General features: G+C 39.1%; 1 protein-coding gene across 1 annotated transcript in view; it reads left to right on the forward strand.

The window, feature by feature from the left end:
• LOC124619770 (mediator of RNA polymerase II transcription subunit 17) overlaps positions 1–25,361 on the forward strand; it is a 114,977-nt gene that overhangs the window by 51,845 nt on the left and 37,771 nt on the right. The window lies entirely within an intron of this gene.

Here is a 25,361-nt window from a genome sequence, read left to right on the forward strand (position 1 = left end):
GAAACTTCAGCCTCCATACTAAAGGATTCTGGGATGGTCTGTGACATTCCCAAATTAGTCGAGTCCAAGGACGTTAATCTATACACGGTGTCTCAAAGCTTCTGTGTCAGATTGAAGCAGTAGATTGTGGATCCGCAGCCGATTATATTGAGATAGGGTACAAATAGTTGAAAATGAGTATTTATTGTGTTATGGTTACACACAACATACACTGCATAACAATAATGTAGCGTATAGTAATTGTTCAGAATGATGATCGCCAGTCTCCATGCACATAGTCCAATGGCACATGCAGTTCTGCTGCACTCTTGCAAAGATCCCTGGTTTCTGTTGTACACTCGAACAGGTAACAGGTGATAAACAGTGTACACCACTGACCAGTTTATGTTGTTCATGGATGAGCCGTCATTCACCTGTCATGGTATTTTCGATAGCCACAACAGTCATATTGGTGGCTACCAGCAATGATTCTCTGTCAGTGTAGAAATGGACATTGACCAAGATCACATAATAGGACATTATTTGCATCTTCCCCATTTGACCAGTCCACATTACCTGGTGTTCCTTTGAGATGTGCTGCCACAGTTCTTATAGTTTGTACCTCTTGTTGTCTGCTGTAGGATGTGGTTTCAACATGATGGTGCAGCAGCCCAGTTTGATATTAATTTTGATGAGCACCAGAACAATGCACATCCTTATTGTTGGTTTGAAAGGGGAGGTTTTGTCCCTTGGTCAGTGCGATCACTGGATCTGACACCTCTGGACTTTTTGCATGGGGTCACTTCAAGACATTGGTGTACGCCCTGAAGGAGCAGGTGAAGACCTGCTTGCTAGGATCCAAGCTGCCTGTTGCCTGGTACAACGTGCGCCAGGGATCTTTATCAGTGCGACAGAACTTAGCACGCCATTGACGTGCATGCATTGAGACTGGTGGTTGCCACTTTGGACAATTACTAAGAGCTACATTGTTGTTATGCAATGTACGCTATGTATGTGCACAACACAATAAATATGCATTTCTGACCATTGGTTCCCTATCTCAGTATAATTGGTGGACCCGCTGTCAACAGTTGCAATTTGACCCGAAAGTTTTGAGATACCCTGTGTATAATCTTTTATTATTAACGTTGTGTGAACAGCTTTTTTAGGCAATAAAATACAAATGCCACATTGACAGCTAATTAACCTTCATATACAGTAATGACTGAATCTCTGCTCATTACATATTTCTGAGTTTCAGGAATAATCACAGAGACACTTTGTTTTGAAATACAAAATAAATAGCTCAGATAGGCATATAAGTTGCTAGATACTGTCTAATGAAATGTTATAGACAACCTTATCACTGCAGTTTCCCAAGCGTAAAATCTAAAAGCTCGCTGTGGTGTCTTGAAATGTGTGAACAAAATATTTCTGTCACTCTGTATTTCTTGTACTCTGTTAGATGCTTTTTCACCAAGTCACCTTTCTTTTTCTGTCACCTTTTCATCACAATACATGCAGCACAAATTCCCTTGCAAAGAAGTTGCATAGCAGACTGCTTGTACAGTGTGGAAATGTGTAGACAGGAGAATAGGCATACATATGTATGTTCTATCCACAAATTTTTTGCATGTGCTTTTATTCCTGTGTATCTGTGATTGTGCTTGAGGAAAGAAGCATTGTGTGCACATACTTTAAGTACTGTAGACTGAACCTGCGTTTAGAGAACCTGTGTTTGTGATAGGTCCCGGGCTATAGTATACCCCTAGAGTCCTCACTTAATGTTGGTTCTTGAATCTTTCCAAGTAGACTTTCATGGGATAGTTGACATCTATTTTCAAGCATTTGCTAGTTCATGTTTTTCAGGATTTCTGTGATGCTCTTCTGTGGCTCAAACCAACCTCTGACTGTTTGTGCTGTCCTTCATTGTATGTATTCAGTATTCCCTGTCCTATTTAGAATGGATCTCACACACTTGAGCAATATTCTAAGATGGGTCACGTAAGTCTTTTCCAAGTGACTGAATTTTCCCATTATCCTGTCAATGAACCAAAATCTTCCAACTGCTTTACTTACTACTGAGATTATGTGATATTTTCATTTCATGTGGGCACAAAATTTTTCACCACCAGGCATTTGTTTGAGTTGACTGATTCTAATTGTAACTCATTGATATTGTAGTCAAAGGATAATATTTTTTCTATTTACGAGTTGCAATTTTACATTTCCAGGCATCTAAAGCAAGTTGCCAGTCTTTTCACCACTTTGAAATCTTATCAACATCACATTTTCTCAGATAGTGCTTTTTTATAGGTTCTGCAGCATCAGCACAGAGTTCGAGGTTAGTGTTAATGTTATCTCTGAGGTTGTTAGTATATAATATAGATAGTAAGGGTCCTAAGCACTTCCCTGGGGTACACTTGAAGTTACCTATTCATCTGTTTGTGACTCTCCGTCAAGATAACATGCTGTGTGCACCATACCAAGCAATCCTTGATCCAACCAAAAAAAAAAAATTTATTGTCCCACTTGACATGTAGCTGTAATGTGGTACAGAGTCAAACACTTTTGCACCTACCTGATTATCATGAATCATGGCTCTTAAGATGTGAGGAAATTGAGAGATGGGTTTCATATGACTGATTGTTTTCAGAATGCATGCTGGTTTTTGTGGAGGAGATCATTCTGTTTGTGAAACCTCATTTATGTTTGAGCTCAGAATGTGGCCTGAGAGCCTATAACAGATGGATGTCAGTGGTATTGGATAGTAGTTTAGTTGATCACTTCTGTTATCATTCTTGTTGATGGTGTGCCCTGTGTTTCTGTCGAACTATTAAGCCACAGGTTTTTTTTCTCCCCCCCCCCCCCCCCCCCCCCACACCAAGTGATCAGCAGTATATAAACTGAGGTAACAAAAGTCAAGGGATACCTCCCAATATCATGTTGGATCTCCTTTTCTGCATTGTAGTGCAGAATCTCAATGTGGCATGGACTCAACAAGTCATTGGAACTCCCCTGCCGAAATGTTTAGCCATGCTGCCTCTATAGCTGTCCATAATTGCGAAGTGTTGCCAGTGTAGGATTTTGTGCACAAACTGACATCTTGATTATATCCCATAAATGTTTTATGGGATTCATGTTGGCCAATACAGGTGGCAAAATAATTTGCTTGAATTGTCCAGAATGTTCCTCAAACTAATCATGAACAATTGTGGCCTGATGACATGGAGTGATGTCATCCATAAAAACTCCTTTGTTGTTTGGGAACATGAAGTCCATGAATGGCAGAAAATGGCCTCCAAGTAGCTGAACTTAACCATTTCCAGTCAATGATCAGTTCAGTTGGACCAGAGGACCCAGTCCATTCCATGTAAACACAGCCCAAACCATTATGGAGCCACCATCAGCTTACACAGTGCTTCGTTGACAACTTGGGCCCTGGCTTCGTGTTGTCTGCACTACATTTGAATCCTATATTCAGCTCTTACCAGCTGAAATCTGGACTCATCTGACCAGGCATTGGTTTTCTAGTCATCTAGGATCCAACCGATATGATGGCGAACCCAGGAGAGGCACTGCAGGCAATGTCATGCTGTTAGCTAAGGCACTTGTATTGGTTGTCTGCTGTTATAGCCCATTAATGCCAAATCTCAGTGCAGTGTCCTAACGGATATGTTTGTCATAAGCTCTACATTAATGTTTGCGATTATTTCACACAGTGTTGCTTGTCTGTTACCACTGGCAACTCTATGCAAACACCACTGCTGCCAGGATGCTGTCGATCTTGGAATACTGAATTCCCTAAATATTTCCAAAATGGAATTTCCCATGTGTCTAGCTCTGACTATTATTCTGCATTCATAGTGTGAAGCCATAGTCACTTTTGAAACCATTTCACATGAGTCACCTGTGTACGAATGGCCCCCACTTTATACTTTGTGTATCCTATGTTGCCACCATCTGTCTAAGTGCATATCACTATCCCATGACTTTTTCCACCTCAGTGTAATGTAGTTAAACAGAGACTAACCAAGCTGTAAGTTCTATACAAATCTGACTAGGATTCTATAGGTCCTTGTTGTTCAATTTCAGCGGTTCAACTGCTTCTCAGTTCCACTGACATCAAACTATATTATTCGTAATCTTTACTGTGGAATCCTGCCTGCTTGTCTCTTATGGGATGCCTAGGAAGCTGTTTTCTCTGATAACTTGCCAACATACAAGCATATTATATTAATGTAGTTTATCACAGTAATTGAATTGACAATACTTAACTTTGATTTACAATGTCGTGTCACAAGCAATTGGTAACATGCAAACAATCAATGTCTTTCACTATATACAATGTCGTTGCAAATAATCACACAAGTCCGTGTGGATCACAAGTCACAGCTCTTCTAATGCTCTCTTCTAGTCTGGGTCCACTAGTGTTCGGCTGAGGCTGGCAGGGCCGGCCGGGGTGGCCGAGCAGCTCTAGGCGTTACAGTCCGGAACTGCGCGACCGCTATGGTCACAGGTTCGAATCCTGCCTCGGGCACGGATGTGTGTGATGTCCTTAGGTTAGTTAGGTTCAATTAGTTCTAAGTTCTAGGGGACTGATGACCTCAGAAGTTAAGTCCCGTAGTGCTCAGAGCCATTTGAACCAATTTGAGGCTGGCAGGAACGACGCTTATATTTTCTTCGGATAGAGACCACTCCTGTTGTGGTGCAGTCTTTGTCAGTGTACTGGTGGCTGACATCGTCTCACGGCTTTCTCTGTGGCTATGTTCTTGATCTTCGTGTCGGCGCTTTTCGTTAATGCCGGAACATTTACAGTGTAGTGAGAACTAAACTGAGGCAACACTTCTGAATCAGGGAAGCGGTAACACTTCCACCCCATTACAAATTTTGTTTAGTGCCTTATATGATTTTGTCTTTTTTAATAAGAGTTAGTGTGGTACTGAGTCAGATGCTGTTTAAAAGTCAAGGATTAGTGTATTTACCTGGTTACCATCATCAAACCATAGACAGTCCAGGATGGAATGACAAGAATGTGGAAAGGATAGATTGCTGCTCTCCATGAAGAAGAGGTATTGAGTTGGAGGCAAGTGCAATGAAAAAGGCTACCAAAATATTAAATCTTTCGCACAAAGTCCTCCTTCTGCAGTAGAAAACACCCACACATTCACAAAAGCACAACACACATGTACATGACCACTGTATCAGGGTGCTAGATTTATGAGACAGTGGCACTGTATATGAGAGTCACTGGCCACCAACACTAAGCTACAAGCAACTGCATGTGGTGGGAGAAGTGATCTGGATGGTGGGGGCAAGCAGGAGGCGGGTGTGGGAAGGGGGAGGGGGAGGGATAGCAGGTTAGAGGTGCTACTTGTGGGAGCATACAGGGACATGGTGTAGACATGGAGACTGGGTAGGGCAGCTAGGTGCAGTAGAGAAGTTAGGTGTTGATGGGGCAGGTGGGGGTGGGGTTAGAGAAGTAAAAAAGACTGTGGGTGCATTGGTGGAATAGAGGGAGGGCTGTGGTGCATAGTGCTGGAGTGGGAGCAGAGAAAGGGATAGGTCGATGAAGGATAGTGACTAACTAAGGTTGAGGCCAAGGGGGAAATGGAAACATAGGTTATATTGTAGGGAGAGTTCCCACCTGTGTACTTCAGGAAAGAACCAGGTGTGAAGCAGTCATTGAAGTGAAGAACATAGTGTTGGGCAGCATGCTCAGCAGCCAGACGATTTAGCTGTCTCTTGACCACAGTTGGTGTCCATTCATGCAGTCAGACAGCTTGCAGGTGACCCCATTCCAGAAAACTAATTAGATTAATACTAGTTCCATGGATCATGAATACGATATTTCGTAATGATGTGGAACAAGTCAAATTTTCCAATACATGACATAATTATGTTAATTTAACAGCATAATTAAGTTAATATAACAACTTTTTTATTTTTTGTTTTTTTTTAATTTTTTTCTTTTTTTATTATAATTTTTTGTTTGGTTTTTTTCTTTTTTTCTTAATTTATATCTAAAAATTCCTCTATGGAGTAGAAGGAGTTGTCATTCAGAAATTCTTTTAATTTCTTCTTAAATACTTGTTGGTTATCTGTCAGACTTTTGATACTATTTGGTAAGCAACCAAAGACTTTAGTGGCAGCATAATTCACCTCTTTCTGTGCCAAAGTTTGATTTAATCTTGAATAGTGAAGATAATCCTTTCTCCTAGTATTGTAGTTATGCACACTGCTATTACTTTTGAATTGGGTTTGGTTGTTAATAACAAATTTCATAAGAGAGTATATATACTGAGAAGCTACTGTGAATGTACCTAGATCCTTAAATAAATGTCTGCAGGATGATCTTGGGTGGACTCCAGCTATTATTCTGATTACACGCTTTTGTGCAATAAATACTTTATTCCTCAGTGATGAATTACCCCAAAATATGATGCCATATGCAAGCAATGAGTGAAAATAGGCGTAGTAAGCTAATTTACTAAGATGTTTATCACCAAAATTTGTAATGACCCTTATTGCATAAGTAGCTGAACTCAGACGTTTCAGCAGATCATCAATGTGTTTCTTCCAATTTAATGTCTCATCAGTGGACAGACCTAAAAATTTTGAATATTCTACCTTAGCTATATGCTTCTGATTAAGGTCTATATTTATTAATGGTGTCATACCATTTACTGTACGGAACTGTATGTACTGTGTCTTATCAAAATTCAGTAAGAGTCCATTTACAAGAAACCACTTATTAATTTTCTGAAAGACATTATTGACAGTTTCATCAGTTAATTCTTGTTTGTCAGGTGTGATTACTGTTACATCAGCAAAGAGAACTAACTTTGCCTCTTCATGAATATAGAATGGCAAGTCATTAATATATATTAAGAACAACAAAGGACCCAAGACTGACCCTTGTGGAACCCAATTCTTGATAGTTCCCCAGTTTGAGGAATGTGCTGATCTTTGCATATTATGAGAACTGCTTATTTCAACTTTCTGCACTCTTCCAGTTAGGTACGAATTAAACCATTTGTGCACTGTCCCACTCATGCCACAATACTTGAGCTTGTCTAGCAGAATTTCATGATTTACACAATCAAAAACCTTTGAGAGATCACAAAAAATCCCAACGGGTAGTGTTCGGTTATTCAGATTATTCAAAATTTGATTGGTGAAAGCATATATGGCATTTTCTGTTGAAAAACCTTTCTGGAAACCAAACTGACATTTTGTTAGTACTTCATTCTACTCTTGAATACATTACTTTCTCATAGATTTTGGATAAAGCTGTTAGAAGGGAGATTGGACGGTAATTGTTGACATCAGATCTATCCCCTTTTTTATGCAAAGGTATAACAATAGCATATTTCAGTCTATCAGGGAAAATGCCCTGTTCCAGAGAGCTATTACACAGGTGGCTGAGAATCTTACTTATCTGTTGAGAACAAGCTTTTAGTATTTCGCTGGAAATGCCATCAATTCCATGTGAGTTTTTGCTTTTAAGCAAGTTTATTATTTTCCTAATTTCAGAGGGAGAAGTGGGTGAGATTTCAATTGTATCAAATTGCATAGGTATGGCCTCTTCAATTAACTGCCTAGCATCTTCTAATAAACACCTGGACCCTACTATATCCACAACATTTAGAAAATGATTATTAAAAATATTTTCAACTTCTGACTTTTTGTTCGTAAAGTTTTAATTCAATTTGATGGTAATACTGTCTTCCTGTGCTCTTGGTTGACCTGTTTCTCTTTTGATAATATTCCAAATTGTTTTAATTTTACTATCAGAGTTGCTGATTTCAGACATGATACACATACTTCTGGATTTTTTAATAACTTTTCTTAATGTAGCACAGTAGTTTTTATAATGTTTGATAGTTTCTGGGTCACTACTCTTTCTTGCTGTCAGATACATTTCCCTTTTCCGGTTACAAGATATTTTTATACCCTTAGTAAGCCATGGTTTGTTACAAGGTTTCTTACGAGTATATTTAACTATTTTCTTGGGGAAGCAGTTTTCAAATGCATTTACAAAAGTGTCACGAAATAAATTATATTTTAAATTGGCATCAGGTTCACGGTACACCTCATCCCAGTCTAACTGCTTTAGGCTTTCCCTGAAATTTGCAATTGTTAAATCGTTGACTGAACGTACTACTTTGGAGGACTGTTTAGTACTGCTGAATGGAGCTATGTCATATATTGTAACTAGCTGTGCACCATGATCGGAAAGACCATTCTCAACAGGCTGAGCATTTATCTGGTTAAACTTATCTTGGTCTATAAAGAAGTTATTTATCAGTGAGCTGCTATCCTTTACCACCCGAGTAGGAAAATCAATAACAGGTGTCAAATTGAAAGAACCGAGTAATACTTCAAGGTCATTTTTCCTATTACCCTCTTTCAGAGAATCTACATTGAAGTCCCCACAAATAATAATTTGGTTCCCCCGTCTGACAGATAACACAACAAGGTGTCCAAAATTTTCAGAAATAGATGAAAATTTCCCGATGGGGACCTATATACAGTTACAATTATAAATGTGCCTTTATTTAATTTAAGCTCACAGGCACATGCTTCTATATGTTTCTCTACACAAAACTTTTTTGTTTCTATACTTTTTGCACAATGATAACTTTTGACATATATGGCAACTCCTCCTTTCTCCATATTTTCTCTAATTACATGTGCAGAGAGCTTATATCCACTTACATTTACCTTATCCATATCAGTAACAATGTGATGCTCAGACAGGCATAGTATATCTATTTCATCCTCAGCTTCTAAATCTTCTAAACAAACCAGAAGCTCATCTATTTTATTTTTTAAACTCCCAATATGTTGATGAAATATACTTACATTATTTTTAATTATACTTTTATGAGAACCTTTCCTTATTCTAACATTTGCAGTACTCTCCTGTCTGAGTTTCTCATTGTCCTTAGGGCTAGTTCCTATACCAGTGGTCACATGGTGTTCAGAGAGGCAGATTATGTCAACTGGGTTGGGTGACTTTAATTCATCAATGCAATTACCTAGGACTGAGATACAACTTGGTGGAGATAAAATTTCTGGTGATTGGTGAAAATTTGTAATTGACAGCTGTGATTGGTGATCCAATGTGCTAGAACTGTACTGTTTAATTTCTTTCCTGAAATGGGATCTCCATCCTCTACGTAAATCCTTAGGCCTATCCCGGAACCTCACCCCTGAGTGAGTCTATCTATCTCCTTACCCCTCCCACTGCTCGAACTTCTCCAATGTCTCTCCACAGTTCCCATCCCTTTACCACAAGGGGCGCTGCTCATTACTATTGATGCTGTCTCCATTTACACTATCATCCCTAATGCCCATGGACTTGCCACTATTGAACACTACTTTTCCCAACACCCAAAGGATTCCAAACCTACAAACTCCTTTCTGGTCACCATAACCAACTACTTCCTCACCTACAATTACTTTGCCTTTGAAGGCATCACCTATACACAAATGCATGGTGTGGCAATAGGCACTCGCATGGCACCATCCTATGCCACCATATTCATGGGCCATCTAGAGGAATCCTTCCTGACCACACAGAATCCTGAACCTCTCACTTGTTTCCCGAACCTGGTTGCCCACCAAACCTATGCAATATTCTCGTCCATCCCTCTTCCACCCGTGCTGCCAACCTGTTGCTCAAGGCTCATATCCCTGTAATAGACCTAGATGCAAGACATGTCCCACACATCCTCCCACCATCTCGTGCTGCATTCTGTGTGGGCATGACAACCAACAAGCTGTCTGTCCACATGAATGGTCACCGAGAAACTGTGGCCGAGAGACAGCTGGACCATTAAGCTGCTGAGCCCAACACAACATTCTTCACTTCAGTGACTGCTTCATAACCTGCGCCATCTGGCTCCTTCCTACCAACACCAGCTTTTTTTCTGGTGTGCTCTCTCCTGTAATATATCCTATGTTCCTATGTTCTCTTAACCCCCCCCCCCCCCCCCCTCCAACCCCACAGGCCTCAGTCTTTGTTAGGACTGTCTTTCACCCACTTCACTTTTCCCCTTCCTCGCTCCCGCTCCAGTACTACACAGCTTTCTATTCCAGCAACACACACGTGATATTTTTACCTGTCACACTCCCCCCCCCCCCACCATGCTCCACCCTCTTGTTTAGCCCTACCACCCAGATTGCTTCTTTTATCATGTGCAGTTGCTCACAGGAGACAGAGGTCATGTGTGTGAGAGTTGTGCTTGTGCTTGTGCTTGTGTGTGTGTGTGTGTGTGTGTGTGTGTGTGTGTGGTAAGAAGAAGACATTTGGCCTGAAAACTTATTTGCTTAGCAGGGTTTTTGTTGTGCCTGTCTGTGACTTAGCATCTCCACTATATGGTGAGCTGCAATCTGTCCTTTTCTTAATATAGTCATTATTCCATCCTAGATTTTCCAAAATACTGTGCTGCATATGTTAGCCCAGTACGTAGCCATATTTGTAATTTTTCGTACAGGAGTGATCAGTTTCCAGAACAATTAAAGTACTCAGTTATGAAGCTGCTTTATAAAAAAGGAAAAAGGGTTAACATAGACCATTTTAGACGTATTTCTATGCTAAAGTTATTGGAAAGGATATATAATTAATGTTTTCAGTTCACATAGCTTGCTGCCAAATGTACAATTTGGTTTTAGAAGTGATTTAACAATAGAAAACACTGTATCTTCTTTCCTGTGAGGCACTGACCAGATTAAACAAAAAGTTGTGGGCACTAGGTGTCTTCTTTGCTTTACCTAAAGCGTTTGATTGTGTTGATCACAAGATATAAGTGCAGAAGTGAAGTAGCTGACAGTAGCTTGGTAGTGAAGCAAGGGGCAAAATAGGCAATGTATCCAGTAGTGCTGCTTCCAAGGGAAACTTCATAGCTTGAAAAAATAAACTGATGCTAAGTCGCAATAAGACTCAGTTTTTACAGTTTCCAAAATACAATTCTCAGCTAAAACTGACATTTTGATTACACAAAATGGCCATTTGATTACACAGGCCAACGAAATTTTTTTTTTTTTTGAAAAGCTTTTTTTTTACTTTGATAGCTGATCTTTATAGATTTTTATCAACTGAATCCAAATCTAGCCTTAGTTTTTCTGTATCACCCATAGTTTTCGACCAATATGCATTTTATTATATAGTATAAAAATCCTATGCTATATGGTAAACGGGGAACCATGGACCTTGCCGTTGGTGGAAAGGCTTGCGTGCCTCAGTGATACAGATAGCCGTACCGTAGGTGCAACAACAACGGAGAGGTATCTGTTGAGAGGCCAGACAAACGTGTGGTTCCTGAAGAGGGGCAGCAGCCTTTTCAGTAGTTGCAGGGGCAACAGTCTGGATGATTGACTGATCTGGCCGTGTAACACTAACCAAAACAGCCTTTCTGTGCTGGTACTGTAAACGGCTGATAGCAAGGGGAATATACAGCCATTTTCCCGAGGGCATGCAGCTTTACTGTATGGTTAAATGGTGATGGCGTCCTCTTGGGTAAAATATTCCGGAGGTAAAATAGTCCCCCATTCGGATCTCCGGGTGGGGACTACTCAGGAGGACATCGTTACCAGGAGAAAGAAAACTGGCGTTCTACGGATCGGAGCGTGGAATGTCAGATTCCTTAATCGAGCAGGTAGGTTAGAAAATTAAAAAGGGAAATGGATAGGTTAAAGTTAGATATAGTAGGAATTAGTGAAGTTCGGTGGCAGGAGGAACAAGACTTTGGTCAGGCGAATACAAGGTTATAAATACAAAATCAAATAGGGGTAATGCAGGAGTAGGTTTAATAATGAATAACAAAATAGGAGTGCAGGTAAGCTACTACAAACAGCACAGTGAACGCATTATTGTGGCCAAGATAGACACGAAGCCCACGCCTACTACAGTAGTACAAGTTTATATGCCAACTAGCTCTGCACATGACGAAGAAATTGAAGAAATGTATGATGAAATAAAAGAAATTATTCAGATAGTGAAGGGAGATGAAAATTTAATAGTCATGGGTGACTGGAATTCGGTAGTAGGAAAAGGAAGAGAAGGAAACATAGTAGGTGAATATGGATTGGGGGGAAGAAATGAAAGAGGAAGCCGTCTGGTAGAATTTTGCACAGAGCATAACTTAATCATAGCTAACACTTGGTTCAAGAATCATAAAAGAAGGTTGTATACATGGAAGAAGCCTGGAGATACTGACAGGTTTCAGATAGATTATATAATGGTAAGACAGAGATTTAGGAACCAGGTTTTAAATTGTAAGACATTTCCAGGGACAGATGTGGACTCTGACCACAATCTATTGGTTATGAACTGTAGATTAAAACTGAAGAAACTGCAAAAAGGTGGGAATCTAAGGAGATGGGACCTGGATAAACTGACTAAACCAGAGGTTGTACAGAGTTTCAGGGAGAGCATAAGGGAACAATGGACAGGAATGGGGGAAAGAAATACAGTAGAAGAAGAATGGATAGCTTTGAGAGATGAAGTAGTGAAGGCAGCAGAGAATCAAGTAGGTAAAAAGACGAGGGCTAATAGAAATCCTTGTATAACAGAAGAAATATTGATTTTAATTGATGTAAGGAGAAAATATAAAAATGCAGTAAATGAAGCAGACAAAAAGGAGTACAAACGTCTCAAAAATGAGATCGACATGAATTGCAAAATGGCTAAGCAGGGATGGATAGAGGACAAATGTAAATATGTAGAGGCTTATCTCGCTAGGGGTAAGATAGATACTGCCTACAGGAAAATTAAAGAGACCTTTGGAGAAAAGAGAACCACTTGTATGAATATCAAGAGCTCAGATGGAAACCCAGTTCTAAGCAAAGAAGGGAAAGCAGAAAGGTGAAAGGAGTATATAGAGGGTCTATACAAGGGAGATGTACTTGAGGACAATATTATGGAAATGGAAGAGGATGTAGATTAAGATGAAATGGGAGATAGGATACTGCGTCAGGAGTTTGACAGAGCACTGAAAGACCTGAGTCAAAACAAGGCCCCGGGTGTAGACAACATTCCATTAGAACTACTGACGGCCTTGGGAGAGCCAGTCCTGACAAAAAAAACTCTACCATCTGGTGAGCAAGATGTATGAGAAAGGAGAAATACCCTCAGACTTCAAGAAGAATATAGTAATTCCAATCCCAAAGAAAGCAGGTGTTGACAGATGTGAAAATTACTGAACAATCAGTTTAATAAGTCACTGATGCAAAATACTAACACGAATTCTTTACAGACGAATGGAAAAACTGGTAGAAGCCGACCTTGGAGAAGATCGGTTTGAATTCCGTAGAAATATTGGAACACGTGAGGCAATACTGACCCTATGACTTATCTTAGAAGCTAGATTAAGGAAAGGCAAACCTATGTTCCCAGCATTTGTAGACTTAGAGAAGGCTTTTGACAATGTTGACTGGAATACTCTCTTTCAAATTCTGAAGGTGGCAGGGGTAAAATACAGGGAGCGATATAAGATATAAGATGAACATCAACAAAAGCAAAATGAGGATAATGGAATGTAGTCGAATTAAGTCGGGTGATGCTGATGGAATTAGAATAGGAAATGAGACACTTGAAGTAGTAAAGGAGTGTTGCTATTTGGGGAACAAAATAACTGATGATGGTCGAAGTAGAGAGGATATAAAATGTAGACTGGCAATGGCAAGTAAAGCGTTTCTGAAGAAGAGAAATTTGTTAACGTCGAGTATAGATTTAAGTGTCAGGAAGTCGTTTCTGAAAGTATTTGTCTGGAGTGTAGCCATGAATGGAAGTGAAACATGGACGATAACTAGTTTGGACAAGAAGAGAATAGAAGCTTTTGAAATGTGGTGCTACAGAAGAATGCTGAAGATTAGATGGGTAGATCATATAACTAATGATGAGGTTGTTGTTTTTGTTGTTGTGGTCTTCACTCCTGAGACTGGTTTGATGCAGCTCTCCATGCTACTCTATCCTGAGCAAGCTTCTTAATCTCCCAATAACTCCTGCAACCTACATCCTTCTGAATCTGCTTAGTGTATTCATCTCTTGGTCTCCCTCTTCGATTTTTACCCTCCACGCTGCCCTCCAATACTAAATTGGTGATCCCTTGATGCCTTAGAACATGTCCTACCAACCAATCCCTTCTTCTGGTCAAGTTGTGCCACAAACTTCTCTTCTCCCCAATCCTATTCAATACCTCCTCATTAGTTACGTGATCTACCCACCTTATCTTCAGCATTCTTCTGTAGCACCACATTTCGAAAGCTTCTGTTCTCTTCTTGTCCAAACTATTTATCGTCCATGTTTCACTTCCATACATGGCTACATTCCATACAAATACTTTCAGAAACGACTTCCTGACACTTAAATCTATACTCGATGTTAACAAATTTCTCTTCTTCAGAAACACCTTCTTGCCATTGCCAGTCTACATTTTATATCCTCTCTACCTCGGCCATCATCAGTTATTTTGCTCCCCAAATAGCAAAACTCCTTTACTACTTTAAGTGTCTCATTTCCTAATCTAATTCCCTGAGCATCACCCAACTTAATTAGTCTACATTCCATTATCCTCGTTTTGCTTTTGTTGATGTTCATCTTATATCCTCCTTTCAAGACACTAACCATTCCGTTCAACTGCTCTTCCAAGTCCGTTGCTGTCTCTGACAGAATTACAATGTCATCGGTGAACCTCAAAGTTCTTATTTCTTCTCCATGGATTTTAATACCTACTCCGAATCTTTCTCTTATTTCCTTTAGTGCTTGCTCAATATACAGATTGAATAACATTGGGGACAGGCTACACCCCTGCCTCACTCCCTTCCCAACCACTGCTTCCCTTTCCTGTCCCTCGACTCTTATAGCTGCCATCTGCTTTCTGTACAAATTGTAAATAGCCTTTCGCTCCCTGTATTTTACCCCTGCCACCTTCAGAATTTGAAAGAGAGTATTCCAGTCAACATTGTCAAAAGCTTTCTCTAAGTCTACAAATGCTAGAAACGTAGGTTTGCCTTTCTTTAATCTTTCTTCTAAGATAAGCCGTAGGGTCAGTATTGCCTCATGTGTTCCAATATTTCTACGGAATCCAAACTGATCTTCCCCAAGGTTGGTTTCTACTAGTTTTCCCATTCGTCTGTAAAGAATTCACGTTAGTATGTTGCAGCCGTGACTTATTAAACTGATAGTTCAATAACTTTCGCATCTGTCAACACCTGCTTTCTTTGGGATTGGAATTATTATATTCTTCTTGAAGTCTGAGGGTATTTCTCCTTTCTCATATATCTTGCTCACCAGATGGTAGAGTTTTGTCAGGACTGGCTCTCCCAAGGCCGTTAGTAGTTCTAATGGAATGTTGTCTACTCCCGGGGCCTTGTTTTGACTCAGGTCTTTCAGTGCTCTGTCAAACTCTTGACGCAGTATCCTATCTCCCATTTCATCTTAATCTACATCCTCTTCCATTTCCATAATATTGTCCTCAAGTACATCTCCCTTGTATAGACCCTCTATGTACTCCTTTCACCTTTCTGCTTTCCCTTCTTTGCTTAGAACTGGGTTTCCATCTGAGCTCTTGATATTCATACAAGTTGTTCTCTTTTCTCCAAAGGTCTCTTTAATTTTCCTGTAGGCAGCATCTATCTTACCCCTCGTGAGATAAGCCTCTACATCCTTACATTTGTCCTCTAGCCATCCCTGCTTAGCCATTTTGCAATTCCTGTCGATCTCATTTTTGAGACGTTTGCATTCCTTTTTGCCTGCTTCATTTACTGCATTTTTATATTTTCTCCTTTCATCAATTAAATTCAATATTTCTTCTGTTACCCAAGGATTTCTACTAGCCCTCGTCTTTTTTCCTACTTGATCCTCTGCTGCCTTAACCACTTCATCCCTCAAAGCTACCCATTCTTCTACTGTATTTCTTTCCCCCATTCTTGTCAATTGTTCCCTTATGCTTTCCCTGAAACTCTGTACATCCTCTGGTTTAGTCAGTTTATCCAGGTCCCATCTTCTTAAATTTCCACCTTTTTTCAGTTTCTTCAGTTCATAAGCAATAGATTATGGTCAGAGTCCACATCGCCCCTGGAAATGTCTTACAATTTAAAACCTGGTTCCTAAATCTCTGTCTTACCATTATACAATCTATCTGAAACCTGTCAGAGGAGGTATTGAATAGGATTGGGGAGAAGAGAAATTTGTGGCACAACTTGACTAGATGAAGGGATCGGTTGGTAGGACATGTTCTGAGGCATCAAGGGATCACCAATTTAGTATTGGAGGGAAGCGTGGAGGGTAAAAATCGTAGAGACAGACCAGGAGATGAATACACTAATCAGATTCAGAAGGATCTAGGTTGCAGTAGGTACTGGGAGATAAAGAAGCTTGCACAGGATAGAGCAGCATGGAGAGCTGCATCAAACCAGTCTCGAGACTGAAGACCACCACAACAACAACAAGAACAACAACAATGATAGAGGTTTCACTTGTCAGCTGGAATTGGTTTGTGTTTTCTTTCTCTTTTTTCTTTGAAGCTTCTTGTGTAGCTTTTTCTATGATGAGTCACTTGCTGAACTTCTTGGTGAAGTGACCAACAGTAGTCCCCCATCATGTTGGTGTTCCAGCGGCCTTGGTTTTTCCATCACTTTAATGCCCTGGTGGAAACGCTCTCCTTGCTCCTCACTAACATCTCCCATATTGTCCGGGAAGTAATCCAGGTGACTGTTCAAAAAGTGAACTTTTAGGCTCATTAAATATCCTAAAGTTTTAAACTTCTTTAACATTGTGGCTATAATAGAAACATATTCTGGGTTTTTTTCATGTCCTAAGAACTTTGTAACAACTTTCTTGAGTGATACTCATGCTTCTTACTCATTTATGGTTATTGTGGATTCAAAGTTAACATCAAACATCAATTTTCTAATTTCAGATCAGACAAAGACGCCTTCTTTTAGTTTAGCTTCTGAAAGGTGTGGAAACTGTTGACAGAGATACTTGAAACATGGCCCATCTTTAGACAAAGCCTTTACAATCTGTTTCATTAGGCCTAATTTTATATGTAGAGGTGGTAGGAGTACGTTTTTTGGATCTACAAGGTTTTTGCATAGAATGTTCTTCTTACCAGGTTTTACAGACTCCCTCACAGGCCGGGTCTTTCTGCATCAATGTTGATCCCTAGCCCTACTGTCCCATTCACGCAACAAACATGGAAATTTGGTAAAGCCACCTTGCTGACCAAGGAGCATGCGTGTTACTCTTAGATCGCTACATATCATCCAACCGTGAGCAGAATAGCCTATTTTATTTAGCACTATTTCTAGGTTTTCATAGCATTCTTTTGTATGTACAGAATGTCCAACAGGCATAGATGTATACATGTTACCCTAGTGTAATAAAACAGCCTTTAAACTAGTTTTGGGTGAATCAGTAAACAGCCTCCAGTCTTCCTTTTTGTATTCGATACCAAACTCTTTCATCAGACCAGGAGCAGTACACTAAATCACCTTCTTGTTGCTCTCTTTCTGTACGTGTATATGCTGGTTCCAAATGCCAATTAAGTTCTTTTCTTTTAATCTAGAGCTAAGCAATTCAGCTTTTTCTTTCATTAAGCTTAGATCCTTAACCAAATCGTTAAGCTCGGTCTGAGTAAACAATTTGGGCTCTAGACTTTCTGTATTACAATGGAAATCATCATCATCTGGTTCATGTAAATCAGATTGAACAGCAGAAAATACTTCTGTTGGAATAGAATTTAAGTCATCTGGTTATTCAGGAATCGGCAAATCTACACCATGCCGTACTGGTCGGATGGCAGATGGAAGGTTAGGGTAGCTTACTAGCTTCTTGTTTTTCGAATTATGACCAGTAATATCAACACTGCAAAAGTAGCAATCATCGGGAAGATTTCTTGCCTCCCTCCATATCATAGGAACAGCAAATCTAAAGGCTTTTTTCTCCTTTTTGGACCATTTTCTCAGATCTTCAACACTCACATAACATACCTTATGCGGTGCCCAAGATTTAACGTGATCACCTAGTTTAGATCCAAAGTATGATAGATGAACCTTTTTCACAAAGTCTGTAATGTTTCTTTGGTGTTTTTTAATCATAAATTCACCACAAATATAACAAAAACTGTCAGCAGAGTTTTTACTATCACAATTAGACATTGTACTGAGCACATGTACAGGAAAAGGGAAAGTGAGGTTAGGTTGACAGTAAACAAGACACCACCTGTTAACACGCAAATAGAATTGACCTTTTTTCGCCAGCAAATGGTTTTCAGTAGTGCTATCAACGTCATCTACATTCATTACAACTCCTTTTCAAATTATTTTAACTACATAAAAGGTGTTAAATTCTTTAAAAAATTGCTTAATTTAATTGTAAAATGTGAAGAAATGGTGGGTGATACAGTTTTTTAAGTGTCATATTTGGATTTCCTACCCTAAAAAACATAACAATAAGGTATTTTCAGCAAAAAAGTTTTTCCACTGCTGGCCTGTGTTGTAGAATCTGAACAATTCAGATTCCTAGATAGTTAGCAGTCTTAGAAAGTCTGTGTTCAGGATCTTGTTTGAAACTTAACGCTGCTATGTTTACCATTAGAACAGTGTCTGAAGTAAGGGATGTTTCAGCATGAAAATTAGTGTACCGTGCCTATTTTCATTTGCTTGTGACATTTGTTTTTATATTCTGGGGTAACTGTTCCCATTTGCAAAGGGTATTTTTGGCTCAGAAACAGGCAGTTTGACCAATATAAGCTGTGAATTCACGAACCTCTAGTCGACCTCTGTTAAGCAGTCTAGAAATTCTGGCATTGGCATCTCAACATATACTTTCTCAATTCTGGCACTGGCATCTCAACATATATTTAATGTCATTTGTTGTTAACAATATGAACTTATTCCCAAGAATTAGCAGAATGGTCAGGTCCTGCAGAAAGTGTCATCTCTTCTGTCTCTATGCTGTTCATTTTTGGAACACAACCTACGACCAGCTTAGAAACAGAAGTGATGACACTTTCTGCAGGACCTGACCATCATTTTTCAGGACAATGCTCAAGCACATATAGTGCAAGTTGTTACTGATTTGTTTGAGTGATGGGGCTGTTAAGTGCTACACCATCTACTGCACTCCCCTGACTTAAGCCCTCATGAGTTCAACTCAATTTCTAACCTGAAGGAAACAATTCACGGCATTCACTTCAGAATTGCTACAATTCGTCGGGCAATAGACTGTGCCACTTGAACTGTCAACACAGCTGGCATTGCTAAGAGTATTATACGACTTCCACATTGCTGGCAATGGGTTATACACAATGCTGGTGACTACTTTGAAGGTCAGTAAAACTTTGAAACATGTATCTATTTTATACGAGCTGTAAATAAATAGTTGCTACTATTAAAGTTCCAACCCTCGTATATACATATGAGGTGTGATAAAAACAGTAATGTGAATTGTTTAATTTTGTGGTGTTTATCGTGAAGAATGTTTGCATTTTCAATTGTTTTGAGTATGTAGTTTATTGTTGACAGTTTGAAAGGTTATATGTGTTTTTGAGTGCTGGTGAATTTTTACTTTTGAAAAAAATGGATCAAAGAATTTACATTAAATTGTGCTTGAAAAATGGAATAAAGTGCAGCGCCGCAATTGAAGTGTTGACTGTGGCTTTTGCCAAATCTACTATGAATAAGAAAAGAGTTTGAGTGATATAAGCATTTCAGAGAGAGTCAAGAAGATGTTGAAGATGATGCCCATTCTATATGTCCTAGCATATCAATTACAGATGACAATGTGAAAGAAGTAAAGAAAACGATTGTGGAAAATTGCTGAATCACCATCAGAAAAGTTGCTCTGATGTTGGCATACCCTTTGGAATGTGCCAACCAATTTTTTTGAGTGTTTTGGCATGAAATATGTAGCAGCAAAGTTTGTTCCAAAATTGTTGAGTTTTGACCAAAAACGATATTGCATAGACATTGTTCAGGAATTGCTGAATGGAGTCAACAATGATCCAGAACTCATGAAGAAGGTTTACAAGTGACAAAACCGTATGACATCAAAACCAAGGCCTAATTGTCCCAATGAAAACTGCCTGTAGAACCAAGACCAAACAAATATTTGACAAGTTCGATCACATGTGAAGGTTCTTCTCACTGTTTTCTTCGATTACAATAGGATCATTTGTGTGTAGCAATCTCAAGAAAATGTCTGGAATTGTGGCAAAACCACTTGTGGAAATTGCATCACAACAATGCTCCTGCTCACACCTCAAAGCTGTTATATTTGACTGTGGCACCGGGTTCACTGGATAGGGCCCTCTGTGGCTTCTTGCTATTCCCAAGGCTGAAGAGAACCATGAAAGGAAATCATTTTGCCACCATTGGTGAGATAAAAACAGAACTCCTGGAGGGGCTGAACACGGAAAATGAGTTACAGATGTGCTTCCAAGAGTGGAAAAACCACTGGCATAAGTGTATTATATCTGAGGATGATTGCTTTGAAGGGGTCAGAATTGATGTTGACGAATAAATAAAAATTCTTTAAGAAAAACAAAAATTCCCATTATTTTTTGTCGTGCCTTGTACATCATAGATGATTGAGACTTGACGAGGTCAAAGTTTCATTTGACTATTGCCCCTAGTTTACTGAAAACATAAATCTTCCTCCTTGCTTTAGTCGTTCTCTGTACTTTGATTATCATTGTTGCTACAACTGCCTCCTGGTTACTGATACTAGTTTCAGAATGGACATCCTTCAAGAAGTCGTGTCTGTTTGTTGCCGTTAGATCTAATGTATTTCAGTCATCAGTGGGTTCTGAAATATCTGTTATAAATAGTATTTCAGAGAAAGCATTTAGTACTGGTTCGCAAGATCTAGACCTATTATTACACTGTGATTGGGGAGTGTACATACTAGTGTGTTGAGGTTTTCCTCTATTTCTGATTTTAACCAACTTTGTATACCTGATATTGTAAGTACTCCATGGATTTTTAAGAATGCTTCAGAGTCTGGGACTTTGAGGAATGCTTTGTCAATTGATCACTAGGATTTTAATAGTTTCATCTGTGGGGGCATGCTTTTGGATCTACATTAACACTGTGGGATCTTGTACAAGTACCATTACCTGGACAGGATAGGGAGCCGCTAAAGACAAAGAAAAGAAAGAAGAGACAAGTCCTCTTGTGTACACCCTACACACAGCCAGCTACTTAAATGGCAGCTTTGATGTGTAATGCACCCCTAAGCCATTTTTGGGGACCCTACAGTTTTCAGGCTTATGGTGCAAGTCTAGAAAGTCACAGAACCTTCAAAGTCTTCCATTTTTGCCTTCCTTTCAAGGACATTTTTGTAAAACAGTTGGTTGACGGTTTATCCTGGAGCAACAAATTCCTTATGCATGATATCTCTACTGTCAAAGAAGCAAATCGGCATTGCTTTAATCTTTGATTGGCTCATTTGAGCTTTTTTTGGTCGAGAAGATGTCTCAGTTTGCTACTTCTCACTTTGCTGCTTTGTCTCAAGGTCATACTAAAAAATCCAGGATTTTTTGCTTGCATGACTAAATCATTTGTAATCATTGGTAGTCCTCTGAAGAATATCAATGCACACATTTTTGCAGTTAACTAAACAAACACTGTTTTTTGTCTTGTTTCACAAATTTTATTGTTATAACTGCACAACCTAGGTTTTGGGTTATAAGCCCATTTTCAAATACATTACTGATTCCAAAGATGAAGAAGCAAGCCAGGTTCCTACTGTCCCCAATGAAAAACACAGATGAAGTGGAAAAGAAATGGTGCAGATTACTGTTTATTAGGAAAATGTCAAACAGGATAAGTAACATTTTGAATGCAAAGGTTTTCTCAGTGCCTTTCTATGTCTCTCAGACAATGGGAGTTGCTTGTTCAGTGCAAAAGACAAACAACATACCATCACGAAAAGTGGGGTTTATAAAATCATATGCCGCAAGTGTCAGTTTTGCTGCGTTGGACAGATGGGGAGGTCAATCTGCACCAGGCTTGAAGACCATCATAGAAGCTGGAGATTGAAGAAGCCTGATTCAACAGTTGCGGAACATTGCCTTAGCAATAACTGTAAATGCATAATACATGCACAAGTCTTACACATACTGGAAAAGGGGGCTAAACTCAGCCAGTTAGAAATTTTAGAAATTAAAAAAAAAAAAAAAAACAGTTTCCAGTATGTGTAAGACTTGTGCACATATATTATTAAACGAGCAAATCCAATTCAATTATTCACTTCCTTTAGATAACATCACAACTCTGGTATAGAAATAAAACTTTGAGCTTCAATCCAATAGTAGATAAAAAGTTCTTGGTTGATGCATAACTTTATTCCTAGGTAAGTTAAGTCATGTTAGTGTAACTGCTGAATTGTGTAATTCCATATGTAATTTGCCAAAAGTGGTCATTGAACTAATTTTACATTACTCAGGGATTGATACATTAAGAATTTGAAATGACTATTTTTGCCTTATTATCATTATATTTTGACTAAAGTTCAGTCTTGATCACACCATTTATGTTTTAATGATATAGGTAACCGGTTTCGATTCTTTTTACGAAACCATCATCAGACCCATGGCTCCCTTAGGATGGTAGGCGGAGCTCTCCTCGCTGCTACGCAGTCAACTGATAAAACATAAATGGTGTGATCAAGACTGAACTTTAGTCAAAATATAATAATTAATTGATCACTGTTTTCCAAAAATGTTTACCAAAATTGTCCTTATTATCATGTTTATCTTTGCTTTATTGTCTTTGGAATTAGGTACTTGAAAATGGGCTTACAACCCGAAACCTAGGTTGTGTAGTAACAATAATAAAATTTGTGAAACAAAGCTTCAATTAAAATGCTTTTTGTAATTATCTTTCTGCATAGTTGTAAAATTTTTTGGCACCATTTTGGCATAGACCTTTCGCATGTGCAAAACTTTGGTCAAAATTATCCTCATTGTTAAATGTCAGTCTGATCTCACTAGAGCATGCACATGTTTGACATTTTTGTCAGTTTGTAAAGTTGAAGCGAGGTTCAGCTTCAACATGTTCTCGGCCTGTCAAAAATTATTTGTGCCGGTGAAAAATTTCAGCTCCCGACAAGGAATATTCGCCATATGCCTGTTCAACTTCTCAGAGGTCACATTTGCAGGTTCTCGAAGTTTGACACAAAACTTGATGGCATAACATTGCTCTAAATAGCGTTCTTCCATTTTTGTAACACCCAACGACAACACAACTACACTGATGGCACTCTCAGAAATCACATGATGGCTGTACGGAGCTGAAACCTGGACTGAGCATCTGGAAGGGATGAACATTGGTCTACACAAGTAGAACAACACAGCATTGTCAGCTCACTTGTAGTGCTTTTGTATGTCCGTCCTTTTGGCTGGAGGTCTTGGGCAGCAAGGCCATTCACTATTGTAATAAAGTGAAATGCCTGCATCCGTACTTATGATCTTTTTTATTGTGTAGATACCAGTTTTGTCACTTCAGTGTGCCATCTTCAGGCATAGTTGATGCTGAAGGGGTTAAAATGATCCATATATACCCACATCATTGGCCAACAACTGATTTACACAGACTGCAGTTGATGGTTGGAGTGCTGACACCGAAGTTGGCAGATAGTCTGTGTAAACAAGGTATGTTGGTCACTGATGCGGGTATGTATGGATCATATTAACCCCTTCAACATCTACTATGGCCTGAAGAGGGCACATTGAAATGCCAAAACTGGCAGCTACACAATATCTAAGATTATATGGACAGCTGTAGGCATTTCATTTTCTTACAACACTTGCAGTGTTGTCAATCTCATTAAGCCTCATTACTTTTCTTACTCACCTCGTACCTTGAGTTAGGCAGTGGGCTTGTTCACAGCAAGACTAGTATCCACATAGACAATGTGATGATGTCTGGAGCACCGTCAGTGGTACGCCCAGAAACAGCACTGGACATGAAATGGCACCACATCATCTTTTCAGACAAGTCCCAGTTTTGCATACCGCATAATGATGGATGTGTCCATGTGCGGAACCTCCAGGGAAAATGATGGTTGCCAGATTGTTTTCGTTATCACCATACAAACCTAGTATCTGACAGGACAGTATGGGGTGGCATTGAGTAGACAACATGATCACTTTTAGCAAGAGCAGGCATTGCCTACAGCGGAAACAGCAACTGCTGAAATTAAGTTTTTCTTGTTGCATTCAATACTTTTTATCGATTGATTTCACTCAAATTAATAAGAGCATCATCAAAAACTGTGGAATTTCCACTGTGGGATAAACAAAGTGTTGCAGTATGGAACTTTAAAAGAATGTAATCAGTTTTCAGTATGATAAATTAGCTCAGAGTAACTGAAAAGAGCGGACTTATGACCACAGCAGTTGAGTCCCATAGTGCTCAGAGCCATTTGAACCATTTGAACTGAAAAGAGCGCGCGCGTGCACGCGCGCGCGCGCACACACACACACACACACACACACACACACGCACACACACACGCACACACACACACACGTTTTGGAAAAAGTAACGTAATTTAATTAGTATAGGAAATAGAAATTTACATTTGAATCACTGCTATTATGCACATGTACATAGACATGTCACTCTTGCATTAGACAAAATTCATTGTGCTGTAGTATCTGTACATCTTTAAAAATATCCTTACAGATGTATTGTTAAAAGTACACATTTATAAAGTTCACCTTTGAAAATATTTCTGTAAGGATAAAATAGAATGTAGTTGAGATTATGCCTTGACTGCTTATCTATAGTACTTTGTTCAATAACTGGAAGAATCCATGTAAATTAAACCTGTTTTGTTCATTTAATTAATTTTGTGGGTTTTTCTTTCCTATGAAAATTCTTCCAAGATGTTTAGCATAGGGCCCTTATGTGTGATGTGGATAGTTTTCATGCTATCTCGAATCTTGTATTAAGTATGCTTGGTTGTCTTTAAGTGCTCACACAATGCTTTATGATTTTAATTTAAATTGCAACTTACTTTAAATACTATTTTGGTTTGCTTAATGTACATGCTCTGACAATTTTGACAATGTAGTATATGTACTCCTGAATTGTCGTATTTGTCGTTATGGACATTCCCCTTGTGTTTTAATGCATATCTAAGGGAAAAACTTTGCATTACAATTGTTACTGGACCTTTACACATGTTTGTTGTATACTATTTATTTTCTACTGGTTTGTCTGTGTTATTGTGTTTTGTCCATTTAATTTGGAGAGCAGTCATTACATTTCTGGTGTGTTAAGGCTGATGAATGTACCATATGTTCAAGATTTCCAAGGAATTTTCGTTCAACAAGGTAGAGCAAGACCTACCTTGATAC

The sequence above is a fragment of the Schistocerca americana genome, chromosome 6 (genome assembly GCF_021461395.2).
Source record: "Schistocerca americana isolate TAMUIC-IGC-003095 chromosome 6, iqSchAmer2.1, whole genome shotgun sequence".
Classification (NCBI taxonomy): Eukaryota; Metazoa; Arthropoda; class Insecta; order Orthoptera; family Acrididae; genus Schistocerca; species Schistocerca americana.